We start from the raw sequence: 20,570 nt of genomic DNA, 5'->3' as shown, positions 1-20,570 counted from the left end.
AAGGAATGATGGATTTGATCACATTACAGAGGAAGCAGGATGATGAAGAGATTGCTTTACCTAGCTCAGACACCTGGAAAGCAGAGCGTGTGTCTCAGCTGCATCAGAAGAAGTGTGATCCAGAAGCCCCATGCTGTGCACAGGCACTGTAACAAGAGGCTGTCATCACATACTGTCCCACAATCCCTTTTATATGGATTTCCCTGATTAAGTTTCTGTTTTGACAGCTTTTGAACAGTAACACCTTTCTCTTTTTGCCTCTGAATTTCCTCCCTCAAAAGGTGCAAATTATGGTTTTACTGTGGCCTGTTAGAGGTGCAAATAAGCACAACATAGCCAAACTGGGACAGTCTTGAAGTGGTAAAATATCGGGGCTGAATCCTGTTGAAAGATAATATGTATATATTGATGAGCTGGGGTTAAACGGTGGGAAATACATGTGTGAATTTTTTCAGGTAGTGTGAAATTCTGCGTTAGCATAGCCTGGGAACTTGGTAATGCCAAGGATGAGGAAGGCACAAGCAACCTAAGGATGGTTAAATTCTGGGAATGAAACAGCTTTTGGTGGCAATTGCTACAAGCAAATAATGTTCGTGTCCTTGCTTCACTCAGCTAGGGCCACGTAAATGCCTCGCAGTGTAAAAGGTGTAACTCTCGTTACTTGCTTCTGAACTTACTTTGACTTCTCATTCTTAGTATTATAGAAATTCTGTGCCTGATTTAAGCAGCACCACTTGTACCTGCTGTTATACGGAACAGAAAACCACTTCCTTGACCACAACTTATCGCTAGCTGTTTATCGCAAGCACACATAAAACTATCATTCCTGTATTGCAACTTCTTGGTGCTAAGGGCAGAAAAAGAGCAGTAGAACCACATTTTCTCATTTTCTTCTGTATGTTCTTTAAAGACCATCATGGAAATAGGCTAAAAGAAATTTATGAGTTTGTGTGGCTTTGTTTCTGTATCTTCACATTATCAAAACTAAACCAATACTGATTAGAATTCAGCAAAAACCCATATATTCTGATCTGCACTAATTTAGAGACAAACAGTCCAACACAACACATCCAGTTACATGCTATATGTGCCATTTTCATTTGCATGGAGAGAGAAAAATATCATCTTTCAGGGTAAAACTCTTGATGTTTAGCTGCAAGTGAACGGGAACATTTGTTTTGGACTGAAAAGAACACCTCTTCCATTTTGACAGCAAGAACAGCAAGAGTTTCTTTTGTTACAGAGTTAAAAAGGGCTGTTTCACCCGCACCTTGAAAAAGCAGAGCCTTTCTGTTACGTGCCTGCTGACAGAGCTGAAGGGAGCCTGGTTGAAAAAGAAAGTTAATCAACCGATTTTTTTGTTTTTCAAATCACTGGAGTATGCGCTTTACCTTGATTTTTATTGGAAAGTTTAACATCTTACTAGAACACCTGAAAGAATTGTAAAAACTGTATGAAAATGGACAAAATTGCAGGCACATGAACCCTTCTTTTGGTTCAGTTTAACCTCATGCTTGTGTACTTGAACAGAGGTCCGTTTTCACTTGCTATTTTTGCTTGGTCTAACAAAAGATACTGGCTCCGCCTGCAAACAAACCCTGCTTCTCCTGAATTGGCAGACTATCATGGCTGATTGTAACATCATTACTACTACAGGAGTTTTAATACAGGGCTATAAACTCCTTTCTGTGCACAGGGGTGTCCTTTTTTCCTACTCAGAGTGGGAAGCCTACAGGGCTGAGGCTGAGTTAATTGTAAGCAAGAGCCTGTTAAGCTTCCAGTGTAACCACACAGGAGAGTCTTCGAAGCAAAAGCTGCCACTTGAAGCTTAGCAAAATAAAGCTGTGAGTGGAGAAAAAAAAAATCCACATCATATATTTTAAGAGTTCCTTCCCATTTCTAGTGTATACATGATACACAAGATATATTAGGCTTTCTTTTAAAAGAAGGGTGTGTTTTTACCATTTACGGTCATAAATATAACCTAGCCACAATGTATTACTATTTACTTCCGTCATTTAATTCAGCCTTTTGCAACAGTTCTGGATACTCCCATATCCAATTATTTCAGTGAGATATAAGCTTCAGTGGTTAACTGGGATCCTTTAGATATTTTTAAGATTCACACTTCTTTTTCTCTTCAAAATGCTGAATGGAAAAACAAGTGCCAGGCTATGTTTAAAATCCAAGTTTTAAAATCCAAATAATGTAAAGTAAATGAAATTAAAAGTTAGAATTTTAACACTGTATATTTGATAGTATCAATTTAACATTTCTGTAGCAGAAGTGAAGTACGAAAGAATAACTCCCTTTGCAGAAACGTGCATTCATACATGTGCAATGCAGCCAAATGAACAGTTTGCAGTAGAAAGCCTCAAATATCCCAAAGCTTTTGAATTAACAAAGGATTACCTCTGTTTGATTGCTTTTCTTTTCCCTCCCTCGCTTAATAAACTTCAGCCCATCCCTTTGTAGAGATTAGATAAAAGTAGGGCTAAATAGTTGGTGGTTTTGCGTCCTTAGCAAAATTATGTGAGCAGAAATGTCCCAGCTGACACACTTTCATAGACAAGAGAGCAAATTCTGCTGGGTCCCCTGGCCTGGAAACTGTTATTTTATTTTTCTCTTTTGTTCATTTTAAGTCTGTCTTCACAAAGCTACTTCTGCAGCCTGGTGCCACCAGGTTACAGAGCATCACGTGACATAATATATTTTGACACATCCAGATGTAACGCGATGCACATGTCACAAGAAATAAAGCAAAGAAGAGGCATTTAATTTTTCTTCTCCTCGATGGGCTTGTAAATATCCACAAGTGGTTGAGTCTTTCCTCATATATGCCCCCATTCTCACTAAGGGAATAGCGTAGTTGAGGGTAGCCATGAGCAGCGGCAGGCTGTAGGACATCCTATATGACTGCTGTGTTTTTACAGTAATAACATTTGTACAGCCCAACAAGTCCTGTTGCCTATTTAACTGGGTGCCACACAGCTGTATGCATTGTGTTAGACCGAGGTTGCATCAGACGAGTTTTCCTCCTTTGTGTTCCTGACACATAAGACAGACAGGTCACGACCATGCTGAGTTTAAGCCTGCAGTGAGGCCAAGCCAGGTACTGCTACAGCCGGCACCCATCAGACAAGTTGCGGCTGCCCTTGCTGGATGCAGCAATGCCTTTGGACATGTCTGTGGCTCGGGGCAGGCAAAATTTAGTTGCTCTCTGGTCTATGCTGCCCCAAGCAATAAAGATGTAGACTCAACACTATGCATCGCTTCCTGACATGTAGCGAAAGCCACAGGAGTGTGTTAAGATGGAAAAAACTCTAAGCATTTTTTCCCTTCAGGTACCAAGCATTACTTAAAGCTGAGAGCCAGAGGTCAGAAGTGCCAGATAGGTGCACTGCAGTATTATTCTCTTTAGTACAAAAAGTGAGGCAAAATAAACCTTTGTCAGCATTCAAAACTGACTTTACAAGTGTTGGCACTACAAAAGAAATCATACTGTAAAGGGTGAATTTGCTATATTTGTTGCTTACTGAACACACTAACATTTTGTGGGGAGAGAGGAGCTTTTTCTTCAGCTTCGAAGGCAGACAGCACAACTAACAGCATGACCGGTAGCCAAATGATTTACTCCACTTTCCTTTCCCTGTCTGGGTACTGAGATACAGAGTTGAATTTATCAGCAAGTGAAGCTGACAATTTTTATTCTTAGTCAGACAGCTGCGCCAAAGCAGAACACAGTGGGAAAGCAGTGCCCGCCTCAGCTCTGTGCCTCCTCCAATCCTCTCCAGTAATCTCAGTAGTCCCCTTTCATGCAAGCCGACAATTGTCACACTTTCAATGTATAGGTGCAATAATAAAGACTGTTCCTTTTCTTCAGACCGAAGGTTTGCCTGCTAACGCTGCCTGAGCAATGCCATCCTGCAGCTTCCTGCTACCAGTGCAAGCAGGTAGGGCTGCGTGGACAGACACCAAGGCAGTTTCATTCATGAGATTGATACCATGCCTGAATCATATGGAAACTATATTTTTAGGTGGTGGTTTTGGTGTTTACTTTGTTTTAAAGGCAGAAAAAGGCAAATATATTAATTGCTACACAATGAATGACATTTGCTCAACTGTGCAAATGTCAGGGGGATTTTCTTTATTGCAATAAGTGATACTTCAGCACTGTATCACAGATCCATTTGTCATTAAATTTTACAGTTTATACTTCAGCAATAAGTCAGCCACATAAACTGGAGAGAAAGGGTAATATTTTCACTGTTGTGATTCCAGGTTGAGAGCTGAGGGTTGTAAATTACTTCATGTCAAATAGCTTAGGGATTTTGAAAGTTTTTTTGAAGACTTTTTTTCTCTCTTTTATTCCATATAAAGAATCTTATTTGTTTGAATGATTTTTTTTAAAGCTCTGTTTTCCTGGGGGCTGCCTGTGTAGTTGATTTTCAGGTACGTTTGCTTTCAAGCTGTATTTTTAATCAATAGATGTTACTATTACTTAGAGATGTTAAACCAGTGATTCAGAACAGAAGACAGCTAGTTACCCTAACCACTTCTTTCAAATAGGCTTTGATATTTTTCTTGGAAACATAAATCACTTGATCTGGTTGGTGTTTGTACGTCTGGGGAAAAAAAGAGTTCACTTGCATATATACATGTATTGGCATAAGCAAACACTGCACCCTGTGTGTTTGCCTGTTCCTGAACAAAGGGCATCATTGTCCTGAGGTTAATGGACTCTGACTCCTTCCCTCGGATGTTATCAGGTCCACTGCAGGTATTTGAGTTGTTGAGAAAAAATGTGATGCTCTTCTCTTTAGGGTTCAGGTAGCAGATCTGCTTGCTTACCGCTCCTGCTGGTTTGTGGTGCCAAGCTCATCTGTACATGTAAACTCATCTGTATGGGCACACTGAGGCTATGAAACAGCCACTTTTGGATTTCTCGGTGTTGGCGGGTTTGCATACACACACATGTATGTGCTCACAAAATAAGCCCTAACGTGGTTAGGATAACCTTTAACGAGAGGCATAGGGAATCTTTGTCAGGCATTTCCATATTCTTCTGCCTCTAGTCTGCTGTTGATTTGAGCTAGGTAAAGAGTTTTATTCTACATGATTAAATGTTTCAAAGATACTGCAGGGTAAGGAAGAAAAATTATATGCTTTGAAGATAATTTTCGTAACAAGTTAAAACCAGCCCAACTAATTCCACTGAAGAAAAAAAATTAGTAAAGCCTGATGAACGACCAGTAGGCACAGGAAAACTTACCCAACTAAATATAAAACTTTGGAAACAAGGTTTTGGAGACACCCAGGACAAAAACAATTCCTGTAGAAAGGATTTTATTTTTACACAGGAAGTAACATCAGCCTGTAAATCTCTGCTCTGCTCTCAGAGATGTTTCCCATATGGATCTAAAGACATTTTAATTTCCATATGTCCTGAGATAATTCCTTAGCCTCTGATCCTGTAGCAATCCAGGATATCAGATACAACACAGCTAAATGTTAGATGGGATGTTTATACATTTCTGTCTTGTGAAATGCTTCGAGGGAACTTTTATCTAACAATGCAAATGTATTCCTTTGCTCCTAAAGCATTTCCACCTAGTTTAGCACACCAACTTCTTTGTGGATTAAAGTCTTTTCTACATTACTCAAGGAAACATTTAAAAGCTTATAAATGAAATTTTATTAAATTTGTGCTTTTGAAGGTATATCAACCTTTGGGGTTTTGGCAGGAAATTTATTATCTTAAATAATCTCAGAACATTTTTGTAGAAAACTATATTTTGAATGATGAAACATGAACACCAACGCTACAATCCTCAGTCATAAGGAAGATGATCTTTAAAAGGTTTTAAAAGAAATCAATGCCTGTCAAATTTTAAATTAAACAACTAATTCACTTTACTTGATCTGTAGATCTAGTATGAATTGGTAAATTATTTTGAACAAACCTGCAACAATGCTCATGAAAAAAAAATGTAAACACAAAAAGATGTGCAGTTTCAGATCATAAAATGAAGAAGACATATTCTTTTTTCTAAAAGAGGTTCTGGGCTGATATCAGCTTTGCTAATTTGGTAACAGAGCTGAACTATTCCTAGGACTCTACTTTAGGAAAGGGTTTTACATTTTGATGGATGGTGTCACAGCTGTTGAGATAAAAAAATAAAAATCTTCCAGTCTCAGATTTGGCAGTTTGTCCAATGGGAAACAAAAAGATGGGATGAGGTCAAACAATCTTAGGATATGTGCCATCATCATAATCTGAGACCTCTTGGTAGTCGTATGAGAGAATGAGTTAGCAGAGGATGCTGGGGAAAAATCAACATTTAAATGAATGGAGATGAACAATTGCTGTGATGATAGTTTCCTATTAGGCAGCTATAGAAATCTAGTGGCCAGCACATGGTGTAAAAAGATGAATTTGAATTTCGGACATCCCATATCAAAGCAAACTCAAAGATAAGAATTAGTATTAGACAACTATACAGCATAGGTGTTTTTCAACACTGAAGTCTGGAGCAAGCTCTTACTTTCACCAGAGCTCTTTTCAAGAATGTAAGAATCATCCTTATGCGATAAGACATTCACAGCCATAAAGAAATCAGCACAAAACCTAATAATTAAATGGACATAATTCACACATTTAAACCAAACAGGGGTTGGTTAAATTCTCCACAAACCAAGGAGTGACCTTCTCACCAATCCGTGCTCTTTTAGAAGGAATCAGAGCATGTCCAAATGTTTCCTGGAACCTTTGCCTGCTTCATATGCTGCTTCGTAGTTTGAGAGGAGCCTGTCATCTCCATTGCCTTTTTATTTAGCTAGTCATTGAGAAAATAAGGGCAGTAACTCCAAAATCAAGAATTTCTTTTTTCAGTTATTGATCCATTTATTCATTTATTTTCTGCCCTTGAACTTGAGATGTCTTTTAATAATATGTGTTTTTTTAAAAGAGGGATGCTGTGGTTGTATTGGCCCCCGTACAGATTCCTCTCCAAGCACAGAGAAGCCTCAAGGGTGTAAATGGCAAAGACTTCTGTATATAGAAGCATCTGGTTTCTCCACAGATTCCCGAGGCAGTTCTGTTGGTGGCCCTGGAGCTGCCCTTGGGCCTGTTGTATGATTAAGCCACAGATGGTTGTCTGGGCTCCTTTAGCTTCCCAGTTACAATTTCTGTTAGTGTATCCCAGATTCTGAGAAATTTAAACACTTTGGAAAAGAAGATATGGTTCAATTTGTTTTCAAGATATCTATTTTGTTAAAATAAATAAATAAACTAAAGGCTGCAGTTATATTCTTTTTAACAGAATTTCAGGAGCTGACCCACTGAGGCCAAAGGAGGTACAGCCACATTTAGCACATGGAAGAGATGACATTTACAGGGAAAGTTAAGCCATGTTCACGTTCAAGTTCTGTGTGTTTCCCTGTGGGTCAGATAGGTGATATGCCCTGTTCAAAATGTGCTGTGCAGAAGAGTTAGGGTACTTGTGGCTCATGCATAGTAGCTAATGGTAGCTCTGCAATTCCAGGGTCTTAGTCTTCATCAAGACTGTGGTAAAGGCTGAAGAAAAGGAGCAGTTCAACTTTATAAAAGACAGCTGGACTTTTTCAAAACCTCAGGAAATGTTTGTTTGAGTTTTTTGTCATGCTTCAAGTTGCAGCACTGGAGTTGCTGTTCAAAAAGAAGCTCAACACATTCATTATACCATTGTGCACTCTGCTGATAAATATGCAGAGAAATGCTGTCTGTTTAATCTGTGTGGGCATTCAAACTTTGTGTAATACTTGGTAGAAATAACTGGGCTGAATAAAGATTAATTATTTGTACTGCAGGAAAATAAAACAATTCTCACAGCAGCTGTTGTAATCTTGGTAGTAAAAGCAGGGGAGTTTGTGCAGATGCTCCAGTCTTGGGAGCCATAGAGGCAGATGTATCAGAGGAAATACCAATACATGGTTTTGCATATTTTCTTCTCACTAATCACAGCTGCAGTAGCACCTAATTTTCTGTCCATCACCCTTTTCTTTCACCCCTGTTTCCTGTAGTGCGTCAACACCACCCAGCTTCTACCTTCTATTAGCTGGCAACACTGTACAGTAATGTAGCAGTACTGACATACATCCACATCTTTCCAAAAAGTAAATTTTGCTAATGAATCTTTCTTCCTGTGAATAGGACACCAGCAGTTCCACTATGTTCTGTACTGGGTTCATATCTCAGCTAAGGAAATAGGTTGGGGGTTCTTCTTGTGGTTTGCCAGAGCAAGCAGGACAGAAGCAGCTTGTTCTTGCTGAAACAGAAAGAAAAAAATCTCCTCTGAATTACACAGATTGCATCTGTTTCACAGGTCTGGGCAGAGGTATCAATATCAAGAACCTCCAAATGGTGGCGTGTTGGTCCTGAAATGTATGTATGAATGACTACATAGGAACATAGGAAGTTTAACACAGGAAGTTAATAGGTGTATCTTCCTGTAAGCAGACAGGGGGCAACTAAATAATCAGCAAAATGTAATTCCCTATTGGAGCAAGATTCAATTAATTCTTCTTTTCTTATCTACAGTAACTGATAACTCACGAAAATTATCTATCATCAGACATATTCTGCCCTCTTATGCTGATACAACTTCTAATGATTTCCCATTTGTAAGCACCTCAGAAAAAGGATATTTCAAGAGAAGATACCCAAAGATGGTGATCTAAGTTAACTCCAATCTCCAAAAGAGGGAGGAATTGTAAAACCAAGAAGCATATGGAAGAATTCACAACAAGAGGACAGTAGGAGAATAGGAAGTGGGGTAGGAAGAGCAGAAAGAGGAAGATTAGGAGGAGGGAGGACAGCTGATCCTTGCCAGTGGGTAGAAATGATTGCCACACTCTTATCTTGGTCCAAGTTCCCATTTCATTCCTGTGATGACTTCTCACACAATCTGTGTTTTATTCGTGCTTTTTGTAAACAGAAACAGTGTTTAACTCACTTATGGAAAAACGTTAAAGAAAAAATGCCTGATGCCCTCAAAATTCTTTTTTGCAGTGAATTTTCAAAACAGATTATAAAAGTTTTAACACCAATGCCTGACACCACAGTATATAGAAAAGTCAGAATAAGTAGTGTACTAAGTAACATGACTAATATCTACCACACGCTGCTCATTTTTTTTTTATTCTCTCCCTAATGGAAAAAATGAGTACTTGGGAGTTTTTGTTTTCTTTTGTCTTTTTAAATAAACAGGTCTGTCCTATTGCATCTGTATGAGAGGAGACAGGTCACAGAGCTGTACTTTTCACTTGAGAGGAGGGCAGGGATGTCTGCAGTGGCTGTTCTGTTTGGTGCAGATTTGTTCTCTAATCTGGGATTACTCCAGAGCAGCTCTGTCTTCTGCATAGGTGAACTTTTGCCCTATGGTAGGGATTTCTGCTGTCAACCTCAAACCTCTTCCTGAGTTTTACAGAGAGGAAGGGAAGGTGGAGAGAGGGGGATGGGTTCACTGGGAGATGAGTGGTTAGGTGACCAGGCTCCTCTGCTCTTTATCAATGTTTCCTAAAGACTCAGTTTCATGGCCAGATGTGTTGCTGTTTTCCATGCAGCTAGGGAATACACATATCCAAGATGAGGCCACCATACGTCAGGGTGGGACACATTCCCCTACCAGTCAGAGACAGCAGAAAGTTTTACTTGAATGACTTCTACAATGATGATTTAACCACTTACTCATACACATGTACCATTAAAAGAAGAGGAATGCACCATGTCTGCAAATTCTTCAAGTATTTCCCTCACAGATCAGCATCATCTCTCTTTCTGAGGTTCATTTTCAAACAGCCATTTTTTTTGTTCATTATCTGATGTTGTCCAAACACTGTGACTGACTGGGATTGTTGGTATATGAGTCTGTGATACCTTTTTGTCAAACTGTGTTTACAGGAATATTGCCAGTGCTTGCTGTTATGGCACCTCATGAGCTGTCTTAGGGGCTGCTTGAAGATGTTTATTGAGACTGGAGAGCACACTGATCATTGTAAAACTTTGTAAAAATACTAATGCCACCAGTTAGTGATGGGTGAGCAGTATACTGAAAAAAGCAACACCTAAGTCACCTGCAAACACCTAAAATCAGTTTGCTTATTGCCTAGATTTAGTTAAAGGATTATTGAGAGTGAAATGCAGCATAGAACATAGCCTTGGAAAACTATTAGCTGTGAAGTATTTTAGAAACTTGAATACTATTAGGTCAAAGGCAGTTACCTTTCTGAAAATGTAATTTTGGTTTTCCTTGTAATCTAAGGATCAGCTATGTCAATGGCTTTGAAAATCAAATTAATGAAAAACAATTTTTAGTTAATTTGGATTTTAACACCTTTGCATGTTGGTCCATGTTGACTCGAAGATTCTACTGAGATAGTCTGTAGTGTTGACGGTGCTGTCTTTCAAGCAAGATGAGTATTGGTTGCCCTTGGTTAGTTTGCAAAAATTGCATTTTTGCTGTGGTGTCCTGGATAATTCTTGCTTACTCGCTGCCTAATTTAGAAACACCATAGGGCTCTCAGCAAAGATTCAGCTGGCACCCTCTTCTAACCTAGTGCCTTTCATTGATGAATCTTCGTGTTGTGGGTTGTAGAAACACACATATGTCTTTGTGTTTGTCATTTAGCCAAATTGCTTCTCCTTACTTAGGAAAGGGTTCAAGTGATAACTAGGAATGGGAGAGTTCTGAGGGCTCTTCCACATCTTTGACATGCCTCCTCAGAAGGTTTTGGTGAGTGGGAAGATTTTCGCAGCAAAAGGAGGGAGGTTTCACCTGAAAACAAGTGAGACCTATGATATTCTTTGCAGAAGACCCTTACAGTCACTCGGTCAGGCTGCCACGATCAGATTAGCCCAGAGCAAGACTCTAGCAATCAATCATCTCTATTTGAAAGTTTTTACAGGAAAGTTAACAAATTCTAGGCTGGGTTAACCTTGCTCAAAATTTTCTGATAATTTCATGGGGAAAATAATTTCACTCTCCTTGATCCCACTCCTGGCTCATACCCTTTTCACTTGGGAGATCCCCAGATCTCCCACACAGGGAAGCAGTAATGCAGCAGAGGTGGATGGGTTGGAAAGCACTCTTTCCATCTATGTCTCCACTGGATAAACTTGCCCAATACCACTATTTCCTCATAAGAATGCATGAACCTCTTCTATTCACCATGCTGAAATTAGCTCTCAGACAAAATTACTCATAATAAGTAATTCTTAGAGATTTTTTCTTATGTATTATTTTGCTGCTCAGTGCTAAATCCACAGGAGAGAGCACAGCCCACACCTGAACTGCTCCATCATTACATGAAATGACTTCCAGAAAGCAGTGCTTCCAGGAAAAAGATTAACCAGCGTGCCAGTTTTTCAGCTGTTTGGATCCATGCACGTTGTCTGTGATGTGCTGGCTAGTCAATGATTGAAGAGTAGTACTACAAAAACTTTGGAAGATGGCCCATTAAAAAGGCATTTTAATTTATCAGAAAAGATTGTGCTTTTTCTTCTATTCTTTTCAAAAGCTTTCTTGAATAAGGATCCTGTAATTAGGTAAGTTAATGTAATGCAATGTAGTGGAATAAAAAGCCTTAAATGATGGTCTCAGGCTCATAGCCAAAGTCTAAAGTCATAGACTATATCTATTTTTATTTCAGAAATGACTAACAGCTCAGTTCATGTCTTTCCCAGCTGTAGTTGTGCAGCTGAATGGGGAAAAACAGATGTTCACAATATGAAAACTTCCTCTGATAGTTCATGAACTCACAAAAGTGTATGGTAGGAGAATAGCCTGCTTCTATCACAACTGGGAAACACCGCTGTCAAATACAGCTTGAGATCCAGGCCAGAAATTGTTTTATTGCAGAACAGTTCTAGGGGTACTTCCCAGGACACAGGCAAATCCTAAGATATAGGATCATATATTTTCATTGACATTGAAGCTGGTATGATTTTGGTTTACAAAAATGTATGTGTAAACACCAATTTCTCATACACACATCACTAAAAAGTATGTGACAGGTTTTTTTAAAAACTCAGTTGGATTATACAATTATTATAGTTGTTGTTATTACTATGGTTCAGGTGCAGAAAAGGAAGTTGGAATTAAAGTAACTTCCCTTTCAAATCTTTACATACACTGCCTTTTGGATGCTGCAGTCACTTGTGTGTAATACTCAGTGACCTGAGACTTCACAAAAGTGGGCTGTTAACAGTGGCACAGTGTCTAAGTAAGATCAGCTCAGATGCAGATATATGATTCGTAAGCATTGGATGATTACTCTTCCCACAGATGTTGCTTAGTCTTCTAATTTGAAAGTAAAAAAAAATGACAGAGATTATGTCTGTTCTAGTAAAGTATGTTTGCACAGAAACTTTTCCAACAGTAAAATTGGGGTAATTCTACCACAGCTATATTAGAGACTTGCTTGGGCAGGAGCTGTGGCACTCCTGTCCCAGCTGCCCATGTCCAACCACCTTTTCCCTGTTGCTTCCAGCACCATCAGCATTAGGTATCCCCAGCTCCATCATAACTGGGAGACCACAGGTACACAGTCTGAACAGAAGTGCAACTGCCTTGCTTTCGCTGGGGTGGAGATGTTCCCCAAGGCCCTGCACCCTCTTCAGGGTATGCCAGTCTCTAGGTCATGCAGCTGTTCCCCTGCCAGACTCTCCAGACAAGCCCCACGCTATTTTAGGTTTCATGCCACAGATATCAGACCCTAAGCCAGAGTATCCTACACTTGAGTTACCCCTTTCTACTTTCTGTGGGTACGGGCTTGCTTTCCTGTTTCCTTTAACACATTTACCTTGGTTCCAGTTTTGGGTCACTTCTTCCTTCATTTCCCCTGTTACTACAGCCCAATTGATTATTTTTCCCCTATATGATACTTACAATGCTTTACCTAAATGTTTCCCCACACTAAGAGGGACTGATTTTATTTCCAACTTCCAACTTTTTATCTTTCCCATCCTGAAGTCTTTACCGCAGGTTACAACCACACAATGCTAGTGATTGCATGTCCAACAAATCCTGGTCTGAAGAGGGACTGAAGAATATAGACACAGTTAAGCCTCCATTAGACCCAAAAGGTGTTTCAAATTCTTTCTGTACTTCTCCTGTGAGTTTAGTTTTTCAGGAAAGTTGAGTGAAACTTGTTGGCTTTTTTTTTATTGTAATACTTTTTCCAGGTTTGTTCTAAGTGACTTGGAATCTCTTCACTTTTGTAGAAATTACCTCAAGTTACTTCATCCTCAAAGCTTTGTATATGATGGAGGAGGTTCATGTGTTTGTGGCACTGAGCTAGGGCCTACCCAGTTCTCCAGTCTCCCCTCACCTGTCTATTGCTCTGTCATAGGAAAGGCAGGACAGAATTGCTCAAAGTATATCCACCTACTGGATGTTTTTCAATCAAGCATATGAAACTTCCTGCTCATTTGTGTCTCTTTAATTACTATTCATCACATCTGCCATCCTTACTGGTTTCAGCATTATCAACACTTTAATGTTCTTTCTCTAACAGGGAATGTTCTTGCTACAGTGAAACTGATATTTTTATATCTTTAGAATGTATAACATGGAAACATGTATAATATGGAAAAAGGATCCACATGTTAATAACATTCTTGCATAGTCAGTTCAAGAACCACCTTCTCAGAAGATTACTCTGATCTCACACAGCAATAAGTAATCTAGAAAGTCTGGATACATTTCCATCCCTCCAAATGAGTTGGGTTAAAAATGGCATTTCACAATGGCATCAACTGGTAAGACAATTTTACGTTAGTGTAAAACTAGAATGAACTTAAAAATAAATGGACAAAATAAGAAAAAAATTTCAACCCAAACTAACATCTGCTATTGTTTAATACTATTAAAGGAAACTGAGATAGCCAGGTTTTAAACTTATGTTTTGCACATGCAGAAAGCACTGCTTTTAGGTAAATTTTGATTAGGAACAGCATGAGTTCTGGTTCCATAATTGCACGGCTGACCAGACTTGTGGTCTATTGTACACTTAATATTGGTCTCCAAAATTTTTCTAACCAGGTAATTGCTAGTTTATTGTGTAGACAATGTAGCCTTAAAAGGACTGTAATTACCTCATTATCATCCACAGTGGGCTATAAAAGAGCTATTACAGAATGAATAGTCAGTGTTTCAACTCTAGTATCCATGGACATTTATGTACAGAGAACAAAAGGAAAAAACAGGAGTTTTAATGTTTATTTGCTCTATGGCAGCCTAAGAAAATTTAAGGGGGTGTCGGTTTAAAAGAACCACAGGAGATAGGGCATTGGTTTCCCTGTATGGATGTCTTTTAATCCCTGTAGTTTTTATGTGGGAATCGGAGAAACAGGGTCTTTTTTTCCACACACATGATATTAGTAATTGTCAGAATAAGAAATTTTGCAAATTAAAGCAACAAAAACCTAAACCAAACCAAACTCCAACAAAAGCCTAGTAAAACACACAAAGAAACCTTCAAAATTATGAGGCATGGATTTTATGCCCACTTTTAAAATCACTCCTTGCCTAATCTCAAAATGAATGCCCTTTCATCTCTTTCTTAAATTGAAAGTCCAAAGGTTGGAACTTTAATACAGAAGAGTATTCTGTATTTCAAGTATTCTTGAAGAGTATTCTGTATTTCTATATTTCAAGTATTACCTTTGGAAATTTTTGGTTAAAGAGTAATACTGATTGACGTGGTATACAGCTGTGTGGGTTTACCCTATTTGTACACTGCAAACATGGTTTCTAGTACAGAGTGAAACCCCTACACTGACTGATTTAGCTATTGTAGATTATATAGCAGGCAATACTACTTGATTTCTGTTAAATAAATACTGTCTTTAAAAGGTATATTATTTGATCAGCTTAGGAAGTTATTATATCTTTATTCAAATGTGAATTTTTATGAGGTTTACCTATTTAAAACATATTTTAATGTCAGTCTTGTACTATTTGTGGCTAGAACAAAAATTTTCAGAAGAATGTGTGAATGAATGATCACATCATGTTTCCTGCATATCCTGACCAAAGATACATTGAGATCTATGCACACATGTGTATTTACTGTCTTACATCTGAAGAAAATGAGAAAAAGAAGAACTATTTATTCCATGAAAGAGAAAAGAGAGCACTTGTTTTATTGGGAGAATTAAAAATATATTAAAAAAGAGGCAATTAAAAAAAAGATTTATGGATTATGAAAACATGATACAAGAAGCTACAAAACTAGCAAGCTGGAAAATGTTAAAAGTAGCAGAAACAAGAATAATCTTAGGAGCCCTCTCACAACATTACTCAGAGCAGGCAGGAAAACCTAGTAACAATGATTCAGGAAAGGCAGAGCTTGACAAATCATTTGTTCTGTATTAGGATACAGGTAGATAAAACCCTTCTATAGCTAAAGAAATTCTTAGACACAAACATTTTGAAACCAGCTAGTCTAAATTACCTATGGGAAAGAGATTTTTCCAAGCAGGTGCTTACCTGCCCACATCTCTTGAGGTGGCTGGTAGGCAGGAGCTGCATTGCTCATTCTGGCTCTGGAGGGCTCAGGAGTACAGCCTGAGAGCGTGGGGTACCTCTGATACCTGGTGGTCATTGAGGGAGGTCCCACTCCTGCTCTTCCTACCCTGCTGCTCTCCTCTGCCTCTGCTCTGGCCTCTCAGCTCTGCACATCCCCTGACATTCGCAACATCCTTCTACAAGCCACTTCCAACAGAAGAGCAGAAAGCTGTCCACTTTGTCTTTTTGCAAGTTTAGTTTTGTGCTGGATTAGTGAGCTGCAGCATCTCATGACAGTTCAGAAGAATATCATAGCTGGCACCATGTAAATAATGAATGTAAGCAGATGGGATTGTGCAGGAAAAGGTTTTGGGGGGGGGGAAACCGAGACTACCGTCTTTCAGCAATGGTGGCCAGCTGGAATCCAGTGACCCTCCCTCACCTCCTTCTCATGCAGCTTCATCCTTGTTGAGAAGCACTTCACGCATATGCTGGGCTACCCAAGAGACAGTGGTGCAGCAAATAGACTGCGGTACCTGAGTTGTGTGTGGCTCAAATGGCTTGCAGACACTGATCTCCAAAAATTGCTCGGTCAGCATCACTAGAGGAATAAACTGAACAATTAATCAAGATGAAGCTCCATAGAAAAGGATCCTAGGCACAGTGCTCATATGGATTTGCACTTGGTCATAGACTGTGCCCTTCAGGCTTTGCTTTCACTGAAAGGGAGTCAGACACTGTACCTAGGAAGAGAGGGGACTTGGGTGAGTGAAACAGTTTGCAGACCTCTATTGGTCTTCGCATTCTTTTTCTTTTTGCTCATTATATTTAACCAAGCCTGATTGTTTAAATCTGCTCAAACAGACATTTACTGATGCTGATCAAACGCAGTGTTAGCAAACATGCAAGTCAGTCATACTATCTCCTACTGAAGGATGCTTAGTTCTTCCTTTTCCTCCCACCTTCTCTGATCTGATAGCTACCCTTTGCAGATGGCTTTTTCTCATCATTTACTCAAGGAATCTTTTCAGTTACAGTGACCCACTTATTTCATAGCAGCTTTAAGTGTGAAATGTTGGAATCACATAGCCAGGAGCAAGAAGGAACATTACAATACTCATAAGCACAGGCTCAAAGCAAAAAAGCAGCCCTCTTCAGCCCTCTGGGAATTTTCCATATTGTCCCATTACTTCAAGGGCCTGACTTCTGTCCCTCAAAAACTTTAAAAGGTGGTTGGTAAAAGTAACTACCTAAATGTAACAAGCTTCAGTCAGAGGTTTGGCATACTTTTCCTATTCACAGCTATTTGTTTAGATTAGTCTAATAAAACTATCAAATACATGCTTTATTGACACAGTGTAGTATTAACTTTTCAATTGGGGCTTAAGCAGGAGGTTTTACACAGGATTTACAAGGATTTGCAACCATTCCTACCAGTACTGAATATTCACATCAATGAACTGGAAAGTACACATAAAGTCATGGTGAATAAAATTTACAGATGATGCAAAGATGAGCAGAGTGGTGGTGAATCTCAACAAAGACAGACTGGGCTAGTTGAAGCAAAGTGTATTCAGATACAGCTAAATGCAAAATACATCTAGGGACAATGAATGCAAACCACATGCCCAGCATAAAGGACTGTATCTTGGAAAGCAGTGACTTTCAAGAAGAACAAGGGTCAAAGTGGACAGCTAAACAAACCCTTATGCTTTGACTAAACAAATCCTTATGCTGTCACTAAATACATACCTGTAGGGCAAAAATGAAAGAGAAACAGTTTTAACTCTGAATCTCTCACTGACAAGGATGATACAGAAACAATTCATTCCATTCCATCATCCACATTTGAAAGTGCAAAAAAAGCCACAGAAGTGGATGCAAAAAACCCCCAACCAAACCAAACCAAAGCACCCCCCCCATGTTTTTGAATGAGAGAGGCAAAGAATTCAGTCTGTTTGCTGAAAAGAGGCAATTTGACTACCATGCACAAATAGCTGCTGCATAAAAAGAAGAAATATATAATGCAGACTCTTTAACCTAGTGGAAAAAGCCATAACAAGAACCAGTCCCTGGAAGCTGAAGCCAGACAAATTTAAATGAGGCATGCTAGATGAACCTTAGATGAACATTAGATGTTATTAGATGAACCACTAGAATGAGTTGCTTTTGGAGGTCATGTGCTTATAGTCAGGAATCGATGATCCTCAGTAGGTTAGGCTCTAATTAAATGCAAGTTACATATTAGTAATTCCCAAAACATCAGGTTAACAGGTGTGTAGCAGGTGTTAAGACAGCAGTATCTGATGGTCCTTTCTGCTTTACACTCCATGGATAAATGCACAAAGTTGAACACAGAAGCCTGCTTTTTTAAGTCTACTTTCTAATAATTTTTAACTGCTTCATTTTGAACTATTTTCCCCAGAGTATCTGAACTGACCTGTCCAAATACCTTTGAAAGTGATAGAGTAGTATGCAGAAACCCAAATATATAACAAATGTTTAAGTGCAGAAAAAAAATCCTGCATGTCTCAAGATCCAGACTTCATTACAAGATATTTACAGAGGGAACGATCAGGAAGTGTGACTTTGTAGTCATTAATTCTGCATTTTTCTGGCTTGCCATACATACAGAAACAATTCTAGAAGGTAAGGAACTCTCGCGGATTCATTCTAGACTCTTCCTCACATTGCAGCCCTTATCTGAATTTATATATTACTTCTGAAAGGAAAAAAATATGGATTTGTGAATTTTAACAAAATATTTATTGCATTCAACATTTCAGGTGCTGTAATATTTGTTCTTACAAAATGGCATGATTTATGTGTGCACTTCCTTGTGAGGAGTAGCAGAAGTGGGACAGGGGCAATGCTGCAGCCTCACTCCAGCACCAGAAAAAACTGGTTGTTTCCTTCCCTCCGGGTAGCACTGCCCATTTGGGCTCCCAGTGGCAACCTCACCTGTTCCCACTTTGTCTGAAATATCGACAAGCATTCACAGGCTCCCCTTTCATGTGAGTTTTGAATTCCTGATCAGAAGGAATTTCCTAATCTATCCTGTCTGCATTCCAATACAGGCTGACTTACACTCTCCTGTTCGAAATCAGTGTTCTGCCATGACCATCTCCTTCAATATTACTTTATTCTGCTTCATAAACACGAAAGAGAAAAATTAACTCCAAAAATAACTCTAAATGCAAAAGGAGAGATTGCCCTAAGATTATTCTATAGGATTGATCACAACATATTTACCTAAAATAGAAATTTAGGGCCACTCTGATTTACTATATCCAACCAACCATTTTCAGGACAGTGCCTTAACATAACTGGCAATAGAATTTGAACTGACTTATATTAATTCGTATTAGCAATTGATTCAAATATATTTTAAGATGCAGCTTACTGCCTTGCTATACTATACTGTCTATACTTTGTCTATACTGTCTTGATAAGTGGAGGCTTTCTGTTCCCTAGATGCACATTCATGCTAACATGGCTAGCAGCATACTTGTGTTACAAACATGTCTCAGAGGGATGTATCTGTTTGGGGTCATTGATTTCCTTAGGGCCAGGATCTCACTCAGTGTTAATGAGAGCTTCACATCTGGCATTACTGTTCAACATGGTTGCTGATGTGGAGGTTTCCCTGTCGCCTTGTTTCTCGACAGGCAGACTGGGGAAGGACTCTGGTGCCAGCAGCCACGAGTCTCACAGGGAGTTTTCAGGCAGTACTAAACATTGCTCGACTGAAGAACAAATATGTGGCCACAGAGTTGTGATACACGTGCAGTTTGTGAACCAAGAATGGAATTTCCTGGGTTGCTGTTCCTTGTCACTTCAAAATTAGAACAGCAAGGTAATAAATAAAACAGCTAGTTAATAAAGAAAATAGGTGATACTGTCATTCATAAGCCACACACTCACGCATATGAGAATTTATACGCAAGGCTCTCAGGGAACATGAATTTAAATCTATTACTCCCAAACTTACTTGCAAAACTACACTGCAGTTGACAGTAGGAAATAGAAGAGCTTTTGCTTCATTTTTATTTATTCCTTACATCTGAGTGCTGTTCTTCTCTGAGATATCTTTCATACTGTTATTAGCACTATTAGTGAAATTCTGTATTTATTAGGTATTTCCCTCTCATTTCAATGGATCAGAACTTTATTACATATTGTGCAAAGAAATATATGTGTAAAGGATTATTTTGCAAGAGAGTCTCAGTATATGCAGAACAGCACAACAAATTCATTTTTACTGAATGCCTAAATTTAGCAAACCCAAAACAATCAGAAACATTCATTTAGATATGCTGCCATGAAAATAGTGATGGAGAATAAGATAGTCCTGGCTCCCAATGAAGCAAACGACTTCTTTTAACAGAATCTGTCTCCATCCCTTTCCTTTGAGGAAAAGATTTCATACTGTTGTTTACCAGAAAGAATGACAGAGTTCTTGGGTTAGGTCTACTTACCATGTGTGCAACTCTAACGCATGGATGGGTTATCTCTCTGGTAATGGTTTCATGTATTGATATACAATTATATGCAGTGTGTTTACAAACATATAGACACTGAGTTATAAAAATAACAGGTGATCAGCCTCACATCCATGCCAAAACTTCCTGCTACAAAATCTCAACCTCAATCATTAGCTTTCTTTTGGGAGCTGCTCTATTTGTTGAGAGATGTCTGTGTTTGTTGGGGTCTTTGGTTGTTATTGTCTATAACTGTGTAAGTTTAGTATTACATGCAGAATAGAATAGTCAGGGTTCTGTGAGCAGTCTACCTCTACTGGTTTCACACATCATTCGCACGTAGTCCTCTTCCTGCAAATGACATTTATTTTATTTATCCTACACACCTTCTAAAACAGATATGTTCTCTTCATGAGCACTGGGGAAATTGTCACTAGGGGATTCCTAATCATGTAGGAGAATCAGATATTCTAATTATAAAAAAGGAAAGCATTTGAGGATGGTCATATTACCGATTTCCAGGAGGCCCTGCAAGTATTTC

Source organism: Harpia harpyja, chromosome 7 (assembly GCF_026419915.1).
Source record: "Harpia harpyja isolate bHarHar1 chromosome 7, bHarHar1 primary haplotype, whole genome shotgun sequence".
NCBI classification, from domain to species: domain Eukaryota; kingdom Metazoa; phylum Chordata; class Aves; order Accipitriformes; family Accipitridae; genus Harpia; species Harpia harpyja.
The sequence above is the reverse complement of the archived record's forward strand: the minus strand, read 5'-3'. Positions refer to the sequence as shown.